Source organism: Ammospiza caudacuta, chromosome 4 (assembly GCF_027887145.1).
Source record: "Ammospiza caudacuta isolate bAmmCau1 chromosome 4, bAmmCau1.pri, whole genome shotgun sequence".
Classification (NCBI taxonomy): Eukaryota; Metazoa; Chordata; class Aves; order Passeriformes; family Passerellidae; genus Ammospiza; species Ammospiza caudacuta.
This window is the reverse complement of record NC_080596.1, coordinates 15,832,433-15,849,305: the sequence shown is the minus strand read 5'-3', so window position 1 is coordinate 15,849,305 and position 16,873 is coordinate 15,832,433.

Genomic DNA, 16,873 nt, shown 5'->3' with positions numbered 1-16,873 from the left:
AGAGTACAGCTCCTTCTCATAACCAGCAAATTAATAAGGTGCCAAAATTCCTCTGAGAAGGGTTTGGTCCTAACTATGGGAACCTCACAGAGCAAATGGTTCCTATGCAATATTTAAAATTTAAAAGAGGAAAAGGGAGACGAGGAAAAGCTGCCCAGCAGAAGTCTCAAAAGTGGTATGGCTATTTCTTGAATTTATGAAAGAAAATATTTAGCTGTGTTTCCAAGCTCATTAAAGAATGGCTTTTCTCAGACAGAAAAACAACAGCTAATTTATAATCTCGTTTGGTATGCTTGAACTTGGTTTTTAGTTTTACTTGTGCATACTGCACACTACAGCTTGTAATTTTATGAATTGGGCTTATAATGAGCTTTTATATTGCTCTTTATTGCTTTGCTTAATGGTCTTTTTCATTATCATTTGCCAGGAAAGTTGAGGTTGGCTTAGATAGGAAACTGAAAAATAGCGCAAATCTCTGATAAGCTCCAATCCATTTTGTGTATGGTAGTTTGGGGACAGAAAACCACTGTGTCTTTAGAGGTCTCATGAAAGTTGTGTGAGAAAGGTATGCTATAAAAACATGGAGTGAAAGCAAAAACATCTCTAAAGAAATTTAAAGTCACCCCACTAAAATTTATGCATGCCTGATTTTTGAAAATACTTATGATAATAGGGTATGCAATGGTAATAAAGCACTTTTGTATTTGCACTGAAAATACCTTGACCTATTGAAAAATATCCAGCATTTTGGATATGCTTTTGTCCAAGCTTTCTCCTGTACTGTGAGACTAAGGATTGTGTCATTGTGCTGTGAGTAATATTCACATTTTCTGTAGATCAGAGTTGTTTCCTTTTCAGTTCTCCTGCCTTTCCTTTGCTTTTTCTTACTGCTGGGCAGAGCCATTGTTTGTTTTAAAATACTTCATTACGAGATAATCCTGTCAGGTGTGTCCCTTATTTCTCTTTGTGATGCATCAATGAAATGTCAAATGTTCCTTTGGTAAATATAAACTTGCACTAAATTTTGGCACGCTTTTTGAAGTGTCAAGTTTCCTCTGGAAAAATAACTGGAGATACTCCACCAAAATGTAATTATATCCTACATAAAGTCTTTGTTTCCCTTGAAATCCATCAAGCAAAAGGGAAACACATGAAAACAAGTATAGGGCCAAAATCATGGATAACCTAAACAGGTACAACCTCACTGATTTCAAGTTATTCCCCTCCAAGTTAAAAATGACTGGTATCAAAGTTATTTTAATTTTATGCTTACATTTGTCCAGTGAGCAAGCTCAGAATTAAGGATTTGGTCCTTGGTTTAATCAGGATTTCCTTTCACCCAGGATCCAATCTTGGACTTACACTTGGCTTTGAACAACCACAGTGAAGGTAATCTGCCATGTGACTTTTTTTTTCCACACTTGCTACCCACTGACAGTCAGCAGAGGATTCAGGGAAATTCAAACAAGTGTTATCTGGAGAAGAAAATAGGATGGATTTTCTCTGAAATAAATCAGTGTGTATAAGTGGAAGTTAAATTATGCTACAATAAGGCTGCAAATCTGTCTTTAAATCTTGCATGTTATTTTTTTGATACTTCTTTTTAATTTTTTTCCAAGTGGATGTCTGTGGTGGCAATCAGTTTTGAGGTGTGCTCTGATGAAGCCTACGATATGCTACTCCCCCAAAAAATAAGTCCTTTATAAGGCTTTGGCATAAGTTTCCTAATACCATGTTCATCTTAAAGGCAGTTGCATGGCTGTAAGTAGGAGAATCTTGAATTTTTCTACTCAGTGGTAATTAGCATTTGAGGATTGTGGTGTCCTGTGACAGCACTGCCTCATTATTCATACAGCATGATGCATTACCATGAAACTAGTTATAACAATTTGGGATGTGGTGGGAGTAATGTGATGATCCTTTACTCTGCTACACAAAGGGTACAAACTGTGAAAATCATTATATGGGAGCTGTGGATTGCCACCTGCATCCAGACCTCAGCTTCTTCCTTGGATAGGTCCTGCCACTGGCAGGAGCTACAAACCCTGCCAATCCATCCCAACAAATGGCCCTGCTTGCTGCCTCTCTGCCAGTCATCTCCCCTCCCTCTACCCAGCAGCACCCTGGTGACCCTGAGCCTTTGTTCTCCCACGCCAGAAACCCAAAAATCCATCTTTGGAGACTGTATGTTGGGTTTCTAAACCAGTATACATTCAAGGATAATCACGGTTGAGGGCAGGTGTGAGCCTACTCTTAACAGTATGTGTCTATGTCAATGTAATCACTTATTTTCAGGGGGCATGTTGAGAGAAGACTCTTAACATCTTCCTGCAAAATCAACCAGGATGGAAATTGGTATTCAAATCAGGGTTTTTTTGAATGGTGACAGTGTTTGCTATTCTGTCCTTCATGTCTTGCCATGATGTACGTACAGCAAGCTCCCATCTTTCTCCTGGAGGGGAGAAAAGGTGTGCTGCACAGAAATTTTTAATTGTGCTTTCAGTCACTGTAAAGACAGAAGGGAAAAGTGAGCTACAGCAAAGGGCAGGACTCAGGGCACAGTGACAGGAGGAAAGAGGAGGAGACGGTTTAGAAACAGAGCAAGGGCTTGTGCGAGTCAGGCTGTTTTGTCAGTTGTTTCTTGTCAAAGATTGATGAGCACATGATCTGAAAAAGTGGGGTAATTTGGGCATGGCAAGGTAAAACAGCTGTCAGGAGCTGAGGATGCTCCAAAGGGGAACCTAAGGGGCAGACAGACCTTGCAGCTTCATGGGAAGGGACTTTTCCCTCTCTATTCTACATTTATATTCATCAGCAAATTGTGCACTTTTTTTTCTGACAGCTTTTTTCTTTGAGGTCAAATAGCTTTTTTTATCTTCATGATGTACACAAGCACAACCAAACCTTTTTTGTCATCAGCTGATCTGTGATCAGCTCTGTGGGGCTTTGAGAGCAGAATGCACCTCGAGCTGCTGCACCCTTGTGCAGTATTGTAACTTAGGGGCATGAAATGGATTGCAAAATCTCACCTAATCGCTACCATTAAGTTTTTTGTGTATTGCTATGTGTAAAGTTGGAGCCTCTGTTCTTCAAATGCTGTTCAAAGTGCTGTTCAGTGAGGCACTGAGTGCCAGAGCTAACCCATGTCCCTGTGCAAGGGGCACCCAGATGCTTTGGGAGCTGACACATTTCTGGAAGCTTTTTGGTGTAGCTCAGGGACAAACAAATCCATTGCTTCTTTGGGTCTATGGGTCATATAGATTTGCACAGTCTGTGTCAGCTGGATACTATTAACTGCTTGAGGATCTGATCTCCCCTTTGTCATTTTGTCAGTGCTGCCTTGTTTGGAGTTCCTGTCCATCTGGAAGGACACCCTGCCCCTTCCCTGGCCACCTGCCCCAGCTGTGGTTGGAAATGGCTCTGCACTGCTGTGCCACAGCTGCCTGATGGGGATGCTGGAGGAGTGAAACGCTCACCCTGTGCAGTCTCAGGCAACTCTGCTTCGGCCAGGCTCGTGTCCTGGACCACGGATAGAGGAAGCATTCAGAGCTTCTGCTTTTCCCTCCTTGTCCAAGTTTCCTCCCCCTGGACCCTGTATCCCTCATGAGACAGGATAGAAATGGGGCTCTGAAAAGCACATGGGAAGAACTTGGGGAACATTCTAATGCACCAAGCATTTTCAGTGTTTGGGAGTGAAAGACATAGCTTAGCTCAAAGGAGTGCATTTAATCATAGAGAAAATGGGACAAAAACCACACAAACATTTACCCATCAGTGTTCTCACTGTTTCTCACCAAAGAACTTGGTAATGTGATTGTGCTAGATGAGACTAACATGCTGCATGATAAAGACTGTTTTCTCTAATTATACATAGTTAGGCGTTTATAAATAATAAAAAAATGTGTAAATTTAGTTTTTATCTATCAGCTTTCTGGGAGCTTGTTCATCTGAGTTCCAGCATCCTTAAAAATTGGATCTACATGTCAGCCAAAACATGGATCTACATGTCAGCCAAAACATGCCATGCAGGCAGTGGGACTGCTATGGAAAACGAGCATGCAGTAACCAGAGGTTGTTTCCAAAGAGGACTGAATTGGCACCATTTGCCACCTAACAGGGTCTTACTTTTTCAGCCTTACAGATGTTCTTCTAATGGAATATAATCCATACAGCAAAGACAGATGCTATTGTGTTTATATCAATGCTTTTGGTCTGGTTCAAAGCTCAAACTGTTAGAGGTTTGGGGTGTAAAAGTAAATCTGAGAGAATATTTATTTAGCAGCAAAGGCCAAGCACAGCAGTCAGTGATATGACCTGAGTAGTGTAAAATCTACAGGGCTTGTGTCTGTGCAGCTACAGAAATCTGTCATGGTTTAACCCCAGCCAGCAACTAAGTACCATGCAGCTCCATGGAAAAGAGCAAATAGAGATGGAGAAGGAATTGATGATCCTGGAGGAGAAGTGGTGCTGGCAATTCAGGCAAAACAAGATCAAAGAGGAAATTGCTTTCAGGTAAGGTAAACTAAATATTTTGCTTTTTTTTCCTAATCTACACCACCACCCCCAAGCTTAGACAGAAGCATTTGCTCCACTTTTGTCATAAGATAAATTAGACAGAGATATTAAGCAAACTGTTTATTTTGCATTAATTCCAATAAGTCTGGTTTTAATTTTCTTTCTTTTGTTATGGTTGTCATATGGATAATACTCTGCATATGTATGCAAAGAATAGAAAGCCTTATGTTCTGCCTCATAAAGATGTAAAACAAAGCATAGCCTGCAGCCCTTCTCTCATTCTTGGTCACTCAGAGCAGCTCTGTTACAGCACTCTGGGATTTGTGGCCTGGGATTTGGACAGGGAAATGCCTGCTGGAATAAGGCAGAGACTGCAGGTGATTGTTATTAGGACATTGTGCCTGGAACCCAGCAAAGCCCTGACGCACGTGCTTCCTCTTAAACATGTAAAGTCCCCTTGAAGATAACTGCTGTATTAGGCTTTGACTTCAAGCAGTCTGTTACAGGTATCTTTAAAATAATATTTGTAAGGCAAGTTTATCAATGTTTATATTCCTAACCATTTTTTAAAAATTATGATTGTTTTGAAATTGAGCAGGCCTCTTCTCTTGCATGCAGACCAGGCAATCTGCACATTTTCTGAGCTACTCGCCTTTGTCATTATGTGTACAAGGTGGGTTTTATCAAAGTGATTCATAACATTATTATTACACTGCATGGCTGAATTTGAGGATGGTAACAAATGTAAATGATGTTGAATCAGTACAATTGCTCATGTGATTCTAGTTCCAGTGTGAATCTTCTCCTGAAAGTTGTGGCTGCCTGAGAGCCAGCAAATGGCAATTTTTGGTTCTGGACCACTGACATATTTAGTATTTGAAATTAAATATCTGCATAGTTCAGAAGAGCTGCACTCACTGGGACTGTGCTATCCTGCTGCTTCCCAGGTCTGTGTCCATGTGCCACACACCCTGTGGAGTAACAATGCTTCCTTCAAGTCAGCAGCAGTGACCTCTCAGTTCTTGTTGCACGGAGGTCTAAGATGTCATATCTAAACCATGTCACTGATCCAGAGCTGGGCAAATTCAAGCTAAGGGAGTTTTATGCTGGAATTAAAGGAGGAAATGGATATTTATAGATGATGTGAAGAGAAAAGAGGCCATCTGAAGCTGGTCAGGTTTGGTTCTGTTGCAGACACAGCAGCAGAGACAGGAACTGTGGAATTGCCACAGGGCTTGGCCTGGATGGCTGCAACTGCTGGTAACCATTGCATCGTTTTATAAGAAAGCAGCTGCTGTTTTTCTAGGGGATATCTTAAAACCCCTTGTGTTTTGTCAGAGTTTCCCCACTTGACTTGGAGAGGTTTTTCGGTGTATGATGTCCTTGGCTTTGTTCACCAGCCTGCCCCGCTAGCGGGTGTGGTTTTCCTTCTGCAGTGCCATGAAGGAGCCAAAGGCAGTGCCATGGAAAGGAGTACAACAGGACCAAGCAGCCACTTACCTGTCAGGAATTAGACCACCTTCATGTGGGAGAGTGGCTTTAACTTTTAAAGCTCCTTGAGAGAATTACACTGTGTGCCAGAAACCCGACACCTGCAGTTTTACAAGTGAGTCTCAGGTGCCCCCTCAATCCACTAGAGCATAGTAAGAAATGAAAGGTTTACAGAGAAACTTAATTCAGTGGCAAATTATTCTAACAAAACTGATAGCCCAGAACTTGCTGGGATAATTTGCCATCTGTGGCATAAAATCTTTGCAATAAGGCAAGGAAGGACATGGATATCTTCAATAAAACTAGGTTCTGTAGCTGTGGTTCCTAACTCATGACCACCCAAGGTAGGATCAGCCCCATCACATTTATCATGCTTGATTTCAGGGGTGTTTCAGGCTGCCATTGCTGCTTTGTGAGGCTCCCAGCTTCCCTTCTCCCTGGGGAAAGCATGAGGAAGACAGATGCAGGTGCTTTGTAAAGGAGAATGGAGACAGCAAATGTTTGCATCTTTGCACAGCTCACTTAAAGACACTGTCTAAGAACACCTATTCACAAATAAGAAAAAATATTACAGTGCCTTTGCACATGGAATACCTAGGAGTAACTGAAGGGAATTTATTTAATTTTAAAGGCCAGAGACTGTGGAATTGAAAAGGGTTTGGTGTTTCGTTCTGAAGAGACTAAATGTTAAATTGCTGTATAAATGATATATAAAATTATATTATCTTACATTTGCTCAGAATTTGGAGCCTCTCTAATAGGTACCGTCTGTGTAACTTAGAAATGTCAGAGCCCTTCCCAGCAAATTTCACCTGTACTATATTTATATGGCACTTTTACATAGCCAAAAGTACCCTTCCCAAATAAGTTTCAGCAGGGATTTACAGCCCTTGTCTTCTTTACAAGAATAGTTCACACTGGCATGTGGTGTGGGTTTACCCAAGTGGACCAAGATGAAGGGAAGCGCTGCCTCCGATCTTGATATGATTATTTGCCCATCTGTGTAGTCCTCCTTTGAATATTGCCAAGATAGGAAATATAAAGTGCCTTTAAAATGTCAAAGTCTTTAATTAAAAAGTAAGCAAAGCAGTGACATCTTAAGCTAATATTACAGGGGGGAAATAAAAATAGAAACAAAGCTTAGGTAAGGACTTTGATATGATTAGTCAAATGCCAGGTGAGCCAAAACTCAGGCTCAGAAGGTATTTTGAGGAAAGCAGTTGAAGTGATGGTTGCACTGCCTGCTTGCTGGGTGCTAGGATTGCCAGCAGTGTGGGGCTTTTTCTTCCAAATGCTATCACTGAGAAGCTGGAACAAGGGAGGTGGTTGGGATGTGTGCGGCATCTCCTGGGGCTCCCACTCTGCCTGTCCTTGGGCAGAGAATGACCCAAAAAGGATCATGTCCCTTTGTGCCACAGAGCAGCTGTGGCTGAAGCCAAGACCTCAGGGAGAGGTGTTGCTGTGCTGTCCCCAGCCTGGGTGAGCTTTAGGAGCCACGGGAGCAGGGTGGGTGGGAGCAGCCTGGCTACGATTGCTGTTCCAGCGAGGAACACTTCGGTCCTGTTCTCTCGCCTGTGCCCTGGTCTCTAAGGCAGGGCAGGAGCCACCCACTGTCCCCTTCCCCACCTTGCACCAGGGTGGCTGTGCCTGCTCCAGGCCAAAGGAAATACGCCCCAAAAGGCAGGAAGGTTAGCTCATCTGTTGCTTATAGCCTGCAGTCTTTGTTCGCGACAGTGACTATATTGGGAGTTTTCTTGGAATATGTGGCTATAAAGGGTCACGGGAGTTCCTAGAAATATCAACTCCCTGTGCTCCTAACAGATGCCAGTGCATCCAGGCTCTGATCATGCTTTCCAACCTTGCCCTCATCTTGGAGGCATTCCACTCCCTTCCTCCCCACAGACAAAAGATGCTGGGCTGTGAAGCGCAGGGGGCAGATGAATGGCTTTGTTGTACACATTTCAGCACTTGTCACATCTCCCAGGAGATGCTTGTTACCCACGCGAAGTGACTGCATTGCCCTTCAAGTACTCAGCCTGAAAACATCCTGTGCTGGTCCAAGGGAAGAAAGGGTCACTTCTTTGTTTGTTTGTTTCTATAGAGTAAAGTGGATTTGATGGGAGTCTTTCAGAAAGCAATCCAATTAGCTGTGGCTCTTTGAGAGCAGAAAAAGGGGAATTGAAAGGGATATCACACTTTTTTTTTAAACTAGCAGTTTGCAGTCACTTTCTTTAGCTATCCTCTTTCCTAGCTGATATTTCCTCTGATTTATTCTGCTGCAGAAGTAGACCATTTAAGTGAGCTTTATGTAAGTCCTCTTGGCCGTCTTACGGTTCTCTGCATGTTTCAATATATTCCACTGTTAAAAATTTTAAAAGTAGGTGGGGAAAGAGGAAATTTCTGGTTAATATATAACAATTTCTGAAGTCCATGTGCCTGGACTCAATTTTTCAGGGCATTTTTCCAGACATCTAATGATGCCAGAAAATAAAAATAGCCAACTAGCAGGACCTTTCCTAGAAACTGCTCTGCAATATAGCAGAAGTTTCATGGCCCTCATCAGGTCCTTTTCTACTATCACTGGGGAGAAACAAAACACTATCACAAGCTCACAGGAAAAAAAACCACTAAAAGTGCTATATAAAACTGCTATAGATGATGAAGCTCTTGTAGCAGAAAAAGTTGAAGTTAATATGTGATCTTTTATGTAAAATCAGAATAATTAGAGTTGACTAAATGGTCTAGCTGAGCTTTGCTTTCAAGAATAGTGGAGATAGCTGAGCAATTGTGCTCATTCACAGCAGGCCACAGGGAGAGCAGCAGGCTGGGCTCACTCACCAGGCTGGTGCTATTATTATTGCTATTACACACTCTGTGGGCAAATAGAGGCACGTCTGGAACCAGGCTATGCAGTCCCTGGGGTCTCAGATAAGTTCAGATGCAACTGTTGAGAAAAATATCTTGGATCTATAAAAACACCCTATTCATTTTCAAACATATGTATTTTGGATCACAAGTACTTAAAGCCTCACACTGGTAAGTTTCATGAAATTCAACTAATGAGAAAATAAATGTGTGAAAAATGAAAATAGAATAAGATGGGGATATTTTTCAGTTCTTTTTCATCCTCTTGCTTTTGAGAATATATAGTAAAAGGATGTACATCTTGAAAAGAATGTGACTTACGGATTTGCCCATGAAATTAATTGCACTGTATTATCTTACTTGGATATTGTGTTGCTCAGAGAGGTTGTGTAGTCTCCATTCCTTCAAGTTTTTGAGTCCCAACTGAACCTCTGAATTGCTGAGCAACCTGGTGTGCCTCACTTCCAGCAGGAGGCTAGGCCAGACACTTCAGCAGGTGCCTTCCAAACGGAATTATCCTGTGCTCCTATCTAGAAGACAAAGAATTATAATTTTAATTTCACACGTTGAGACAAAATTTTGTGCATTTGTGTGTGAGAAAGGCTCTCCTTGATGGAAAGCAAAGACTTAACTGGATTAATATTTAATTTTACACACTTTCCAGGAAATGTTGCTGAAAATACCATATCAAACCACGTTTCATTTCATTAATAGCCTTCTATGATTTTAGGTGTGAATGAAAATATTACAAAATGTGGAAATTAAATAAATGACAAAACACAAGAGTGATTAATGACTGATTAGCTTGGCAAATGAATTAACAGGATAGTGTGAGTTGTATTAGCTTAGTAGGTTGAACTATGTGTATTAATGATAACACACTGTGCAGGACCAGCATTATGAGCTCTTCAGTTGCTGCTGAAGCAGAAGAGCCAATCTGCAATAATTCCAGGTTCACCCCCTTCATCCTACCCATGGTTTACACCAGCTGCCAAATGTTATCTATGAAATTCTTACTCATGTCTACATTCTTATTCCTGGTTTGACTGATAAGAAACTATCTGTGCTGCTAATCCCTATTATACCCTTTTTCTCCCCTGCCAAGTATGTTGTGTTGTTATTACTTACACAATTCCAGCAACATGCCTGGAGAAAAATGGATGGATAAGAGACCAAATCTGAAATCTTATGCTTGTGCTGTTCATAGTATTTCAAACTCTTCAGGAAAATATTGCTTCAGTTGGCTCAGGCTATTAGAATGAGCATAGGGGAGATGCTTACTCTTGCCTCCATCTGTGTGTACATCTTGTTTTAACCTGACTCCAGCCCTACAGAGCAATGTTCATGGAAAATTCCTTGAAGGTCACATGCCACATATTAGCTTAGCAGATGAAGGATGCATAAATTCAACAGCAAGAGAAAAATTAAATTAGGTAAAGGGAAAAAATGACTATTCAGTGATTTAAAGTCACTTAGACCTCAGCTGTTTTGGGTTTGAACACAAGAAAATGAAACTACATGGGCTTTATGTGAAATCTCTTCCATCTGTCTCAAACAGGAAGCCAAACTTTTTGTCCTGTGGTTAGATATGAATTTTTCAAACATGTTTTTCATAGATCCTTTCTGAGTTTATTGTGACGCCTTCCAGAGGTCACGGTACAAGTCACTGTAAATAGATTAAATTACCATTCCTGTACAAAGAGAGGAGTGTACACAGTTGCTGGAGTAATCCCAGTCTGACTTCCCAACCTTTTGTGGTTGTTTCAAATAGCAAAGTGAAAATTTCATCTGTGTTTCCTTTGTCTTTGCATTTTTCCAAGCAAGTCATCAATTTCCTCTTCACCCGCACAGAGTTACCCAAATCCTTTCACTTGAAGATAGTGATTTATATTATAAAACTGGTACTAAAAGGATCCAAATTCAGAGTGACTCTGGGAGATGCTTTATGTATTTTGGATCCTTAAAAAGACAGCTGACTTGAGAAGTCCCTTGTCATCTTTCAAGAGGTTACATCTAATGGGTTGCAATTTATATGGGCAGAGAGTTCAGCTCATTGTGGGTTGTTATTTTCATTTTGTAGACCATGTGAAATTCTGATAAAAGATAATCTTTACAAGGAAGATGTAAAGTGGAGAAATGATCTCTGAAGCTTGAAGGAAAGTATCATTTGGCTTCATATTGTTTTCCAATAATTGTTTAACACATAGGGCCTGTCCTGACTCTTTTGGCCACATAAAGAGATACCAGAGCAAATGCAATCACAAGGTTTGAGGTGGTTGTTACTGCAACTAGACATATGTACATTATAAAAAATAAAAAAAGTATTAAAAAATATAAAAAACATATGTACAGTATAAAAACAGTATAAACCCATTGTCATTTAGAAAGGGATCCACAGGTTTAGAGATACAACAGCTTCTGGAACTCTGGTTAGCTCTAGATAAAAAGTTCACTTTTGAGAAGAATTTACAGTAGATGTCCTTTTAACAGTTGGTTCTAGGATTAGGATCTTGCCTCATGAATTTGCTGCACAAGGGATAGAAAAATACACATTGATACAGACATTAATACATGTAATATTTTTTTAGTCATAAATCAGTTCTGAAATAAAATAAGAAATACTTATTTCTAAGTTGGATCTGTCATTTGCAGAATTGAAAAAAATCAATGTCCCAGGACATTTCAGTGCTCAGAAGAAATTGGGCTTGGGACTGTGGGACACTTGTTTGCATCTGGGCAGAAACTTGCTCAACTGCTTGAAGTTAAAACAATGGAGAAAAGGGAAAAGATTTTTTTTATAGGTGATTTAGGTTTCTTAATGTAATATTATTACAGCGACCTGAGTGGGCCGCTGGCTGGTGATAGAGAGACGGTGAATCTTGTATCTTGATCAGAAGGCTGAATTTATTAATATATGATATATAATACATTATTACTATACTAATAGAATATAGAGAGAGGTTTGCAGAGCTGCTAGCTAAGCTAAGAATAGATAGAAAAGAATCCACAACAAAGTTGTGTCCAGGGACTCAGTCCCCTGGCTTGCACTGATGATTGGCCCTTAATTATAAACATAGAAAATGAGCCAATCAAGGTGAATCCTATTGCATTCCACAGCAGCTGATAATAATTGTTTACCTTCTCTTCGGGGGCCTCTGGCTCCCGAAGAGACAGAAATGTGAAATAAAGGATTTCTGTGGAGAAATGTCTGCGACATAATATTAGAAGGTACCCTGGAGTTTTACATTTTGGAGAAAGCCAAAAGAATTACATTGCTGAATTGATAAGGGCAGAATGATAATTGATTGTATCATATTCCTGGCAAACCATCACGTGGGCTCTCATGCCCATATCAAGTGTGCTTGTGGGTATAAATATATATGTGTTTACATAATGTGTACATGTATATGTGTGTACTCTGGGGTTTCTGTAAGATGAAATTACCCATATGCTTTTTCCTGGGTTATGCCCAGCACATTCATTTAATTATTCAGTGAGAACATACACTACCAAGTTCTTAGACCTTTTTCTTTTATTTCTCTTTCTTTGTAAAGATTTTGATACCTTTTGGCACTGGCTCATGTAGTCAGTAGAGTGCATTTAATGGGCCAAAGGCATTTTTATTACCCTTTAAAATGTTTAACAGTTTCTGTATAATTTCTCAACATGTTCTATTTGTTTATTTCTGTATATTTTTGGTATTAAGAGGTAACATTGCGGTGTAAGGTTTTATTACCTTGGCAGTGTCATCATTAAAGAAGTATCAATCTTTCCATGATGTGCCCAGTATATTTAGGAGCTTACATTATGGACATGGAACTTAATTCCCAGTGGGTGTCCTGATAGAAATGTAAGATGCCAATCATTATATTCTTCACGTTTAAAAGAAATTGTCACTTTTAAATAGTTCAAAATCTGTTTTTCATATTTTTTCCTCAAGTACAGTAAGAAATACCTCATTTTTCTCTGAACAGTGAAGGGGTTGATCCATCATTTCTCAGGTGTTATCTTGGATGTTACAGGACATAGACTGACATGAGATTAAAGCTCAGGCTCAGGAAGTGACAGACAGTCGCTGAATGGCTTAGCCTTGCTTTTACCATTATGAGTGAAATGCAATGGACTGTTTGATAGGAAACAGATGAAAATTGAAGTGCACATAATCTGGATTTTCTCAGGGAAAATAGTACATATTTGGTCTTTTGAGTTGAAAATAACAGCAACATATTAGTCACTAAAATCATACATTGTCTGTGTTTCGGTTTGCAATGCTGATTATTGGATTTGATGGTTTTTAACTCTGCCAGTTAAGTATTCTGATGTGCACTTGATCCAGAGCAGATTTTTGAGAAGAACTGATCAGTAATTAGGATTTGGTTATAAAATCCATATGAGGGAGTTGCACTGAAATGTTGCTTTCTTGTCTGCAGAAGTCAGACGTCACTTTCTGGGTTTTCTAGGTATAGTGGTCTTATTAATTCAGTGAATGTGAGCGTGGCAGACCACCTTCTAGACACCTGGTGGGTGGCAACACAAGCACTTTTTACTGCCTGAGTTCCAGTCTGTTACACAGCTCCATAGAAAGAAATGGTTCATGGTTATAACAACTCAGAGTCAGATTTCGCTTCTGAGCTCTGCTGAGCTTTGCCTTTCAATAGGCAAGGGGCAGCTACAGCAATGAGTTCCTCAGTATTTGGAACCTCTTTCTCATCACTATGTATATTTTGTAAGGATTTTTTTTTTCTTTTTTTGGCAAAGAAGACATAGCCAGAGGCCAGCAGCACGGTTACCCTGTAGGCTACAAGTCCCCCTCCCAAATGGTGCTGAGAAGCTGGAGCTCTGCAGATGGAGAAAACCCAGATCTGTGGCTTGACCCTGACTCTTTCACTCCCTCTCCTACCATATACAGAACACAGAGGTTCAAACAGATGCTAGATCAGAGCTCAAGTCCAAAGCTACATCAGAGTAATAAATACAGCAACTCTATTACAGAGCTCAGTATTTTCAAGTTTAGTGCTATTCCCCAACTTGGAATAACTCTTTAAAAAGGACCAGTGCTTGGAAAAATACCAGCATCAAAGATGTATTCACTACTGTCCTGATCTTAATGACTGTGGTTCCTCTCTTTTGGAACAAAATGGTCAAGGTATAGCCATTACATATTAGATGCCTTCTGTGGCACAAAAAATATAATTCCAGAACTGTCAGTGCATGTTGTGAACATGCCTATAGGTATGCAGATAAATACATACATACACATCTGAGAATTCAGGAGTGAAGGTAAAATGTACAAGAGGCCACTTTCTTGTTCAGTTTGCAGAGTGAAGTGTCACTTTGTACATCTGTCCTGGAAGAAACTGATGGAAAATAAGGAGATTGCAGTCAGTTGTCTATATTATATGATATCCTAAACTGAAGGGAGATGAGTAAGTGCAGCATCAACTCCTTCTATCATTGCTCAGGATTTCCTGTTTATATCTTTGATCACACCGCCTCTCCATAGTGGCTTTCCCAAAGAACTAGCTTTCCCATAAAGCTGTGGAGCAGTGCTCAGCCAAGAAGCAGGTCAGTGGCTCCTCCTGCTTGTCACTGCTTTCCCTGCCTTGGGAGTAGCTCTAATCCTCATTGCCCATCCTTGCAGGCTTGGGACCCACAGTGAGGAATATAACAGTTCATAAATCACAGCCTGTCAGCCTCTGCTGAGTGCTTGAGAGCCAGCCCCAAAAGCTACGAGCTGCAGATGGAGCAAGGGAAAGGAGCAATCAGGTTCCTGCTGACACTTGGAATCTGCTGCCTCAGAAACCATCATTTTTTAATGCATGACTGAGAGCCTTATTTCAATCAGGGGTCTGCGCCATTGGCTATCAGCTGGGATGTTGTGGAGTTTGCTGTGACAGGGTACTCCCATTTCCCAGACCAGAGTCTCCACTCAGTCTCTTGACAGTCTGCCAAGCTTTGCAACTGGAATGTGTGAAGTTCAGTTTTGAAACAGTTTCTTTCCATCATTCCTGCCTGTTTTGATCTAGTATGTGAAACAGGTTTCTACTTTTGTTATAGGATTCTTGTTCATTCTTGCCAGATTCAAATTCATTATATAGTCTAGCAACATCAGATGACTGCCTAGGAATGAGTAGCAGATGCATCCCCTGAAATACAGAATTCCTTGCTACAACCATGCATTGGTGATAGCCACCACTGCATGGCTGGATTTGTGGCAAGAAAGGGCATAAAGAATTTCATAAAACCAAAACCAGATGTAATGAGCTCTGAAGAGAGTGTGATGCAGAGCTGGCCTGCCCCACTACAAAAATTATGGGGAAAACATTTGTCCTGGCACAACCAGGCTGTCATGGTAATCCTTTCCTGCCTAAGACCAGTTCAGGACTACCCTCTCCAAGGAGAGTCATAGCTATTGTCAGCATTACTCTGGTTTCTCCATTTACCCACTGTTGCACTGCAGGCAGACACTGCAGCTCCTCTTTAATCTGCCAAGGATGACACTGATCCAAGCTAATGGATGAGGTCCCTTCATTTGATGAGAGGCTTTGAGGCTGTAGCCTGAGTTTTCAATCCCACTGCTGGCATAGTGAGAAAGAAGTTGCAGGTAGTAATGGCCATGAGGTTGCCAACTGCTGTACACTTCAGAAACTTGGAAAGAACTTCTGAGAAAACTGGCACCACTGGCATTTTCCATCCTTTTTTAAAAAAATTAATCAACTACAAAAACCATCTGTCTGCTACTGCTACCAGCAACCAGTGCAGTGGAAAAGGCCATAAACATCTTAGGAACCTCCATTCCAAACTGCTCTAAAAAAGCTGGCTAAGCTGCAGTTCGACTCTGGAGGTACCTGATGCCTCCAGGACCTTTCCTGCTTGGTGTTATGTTCTCCAGGTGCCTCAGGTGGAACCTTTCCCATTTTTACCCTCATCCTCACATGACTAAGCAACCTAGCTGTTAGCATGGAACTAAGTGAAACACATCAAGGTCTTCAAACAGTGCTGTTTGCCCCTGAAGTCCTTAGCAACAGTAGATCTTGGTGTCCCCAAAATGAAGTGTAGCAGTTGTCTGTGCAAACCTTTTCAAAGGCATATTTAAGTCTGAATGGATCTGGGAGATTTTGTTAACAATGTGGTACCTACTCCCATAAATAGCGATTCCCTCAGAAAAGGGGAAAAAGACCCCAAACTCAAGACACAACGTATTAAAAGGCCCAACTACTGCTTTTGCCCAGTTGTAGGCATTCTCAGAAAATGCTAGCTGCATACTGAAATGATTATGTTCGCACAAAATGAAGACACAGCTGCCTCTGCCTCTTAAAGAATAGCTGGAAGAAGAAAAAAAGCCCTTCTTTTTCATTAAACATCTTAGACTATTCACCAAGTGAGAGGATATTTCTTCTGATACTGAAGGGAATACAAGATGAGAATGTTCCATCTCTGAAAGAGCTCATGCTATACATCTTTGTTTTCTTTCAGTTTAATTTATCTCTGAGCAAAATAAAAATAATAGCAATAATTCTGTATTAATTGGCCCAGATGAGATGCATGAAAATTCCTGGATTTTCCTCTTGTTCTCCCAGATCAGGTTGTGTAGTCACAGCAACCAGGGGCATGGGTGAGTCCTTTAATGCATAGATAGGCCTCAGATAGGGCTCAGTGTCCTGTGGGGCTTTACAGCCCAAAGCCCTTCACTGTGTCCCCACTTGTGGGATCTCAGCACCTCAGGACTGAGGTGCAGAGTGACCGAGACCACCCTTGGGGGGCTCGGGAGTCCTGGAATGTTGCCAGAAGTGTCTGGTGGCTGGACTTTGATCCTACACAGGAGACGACACCTGTATGAGGATGGGAGGATTTCACTGGGGTAAATGGTGAAGGGATAAGTTAATTAGAGTGTGAGACACAGGGTTTAGGATTTCTGTACACGGGGGGTCTAAAGAAGTAAGATGGAGGAATTGGGGCGTGTCCTGTCCTTCTTCTTCTTCTTCTTCGCCTCCATCTTCTG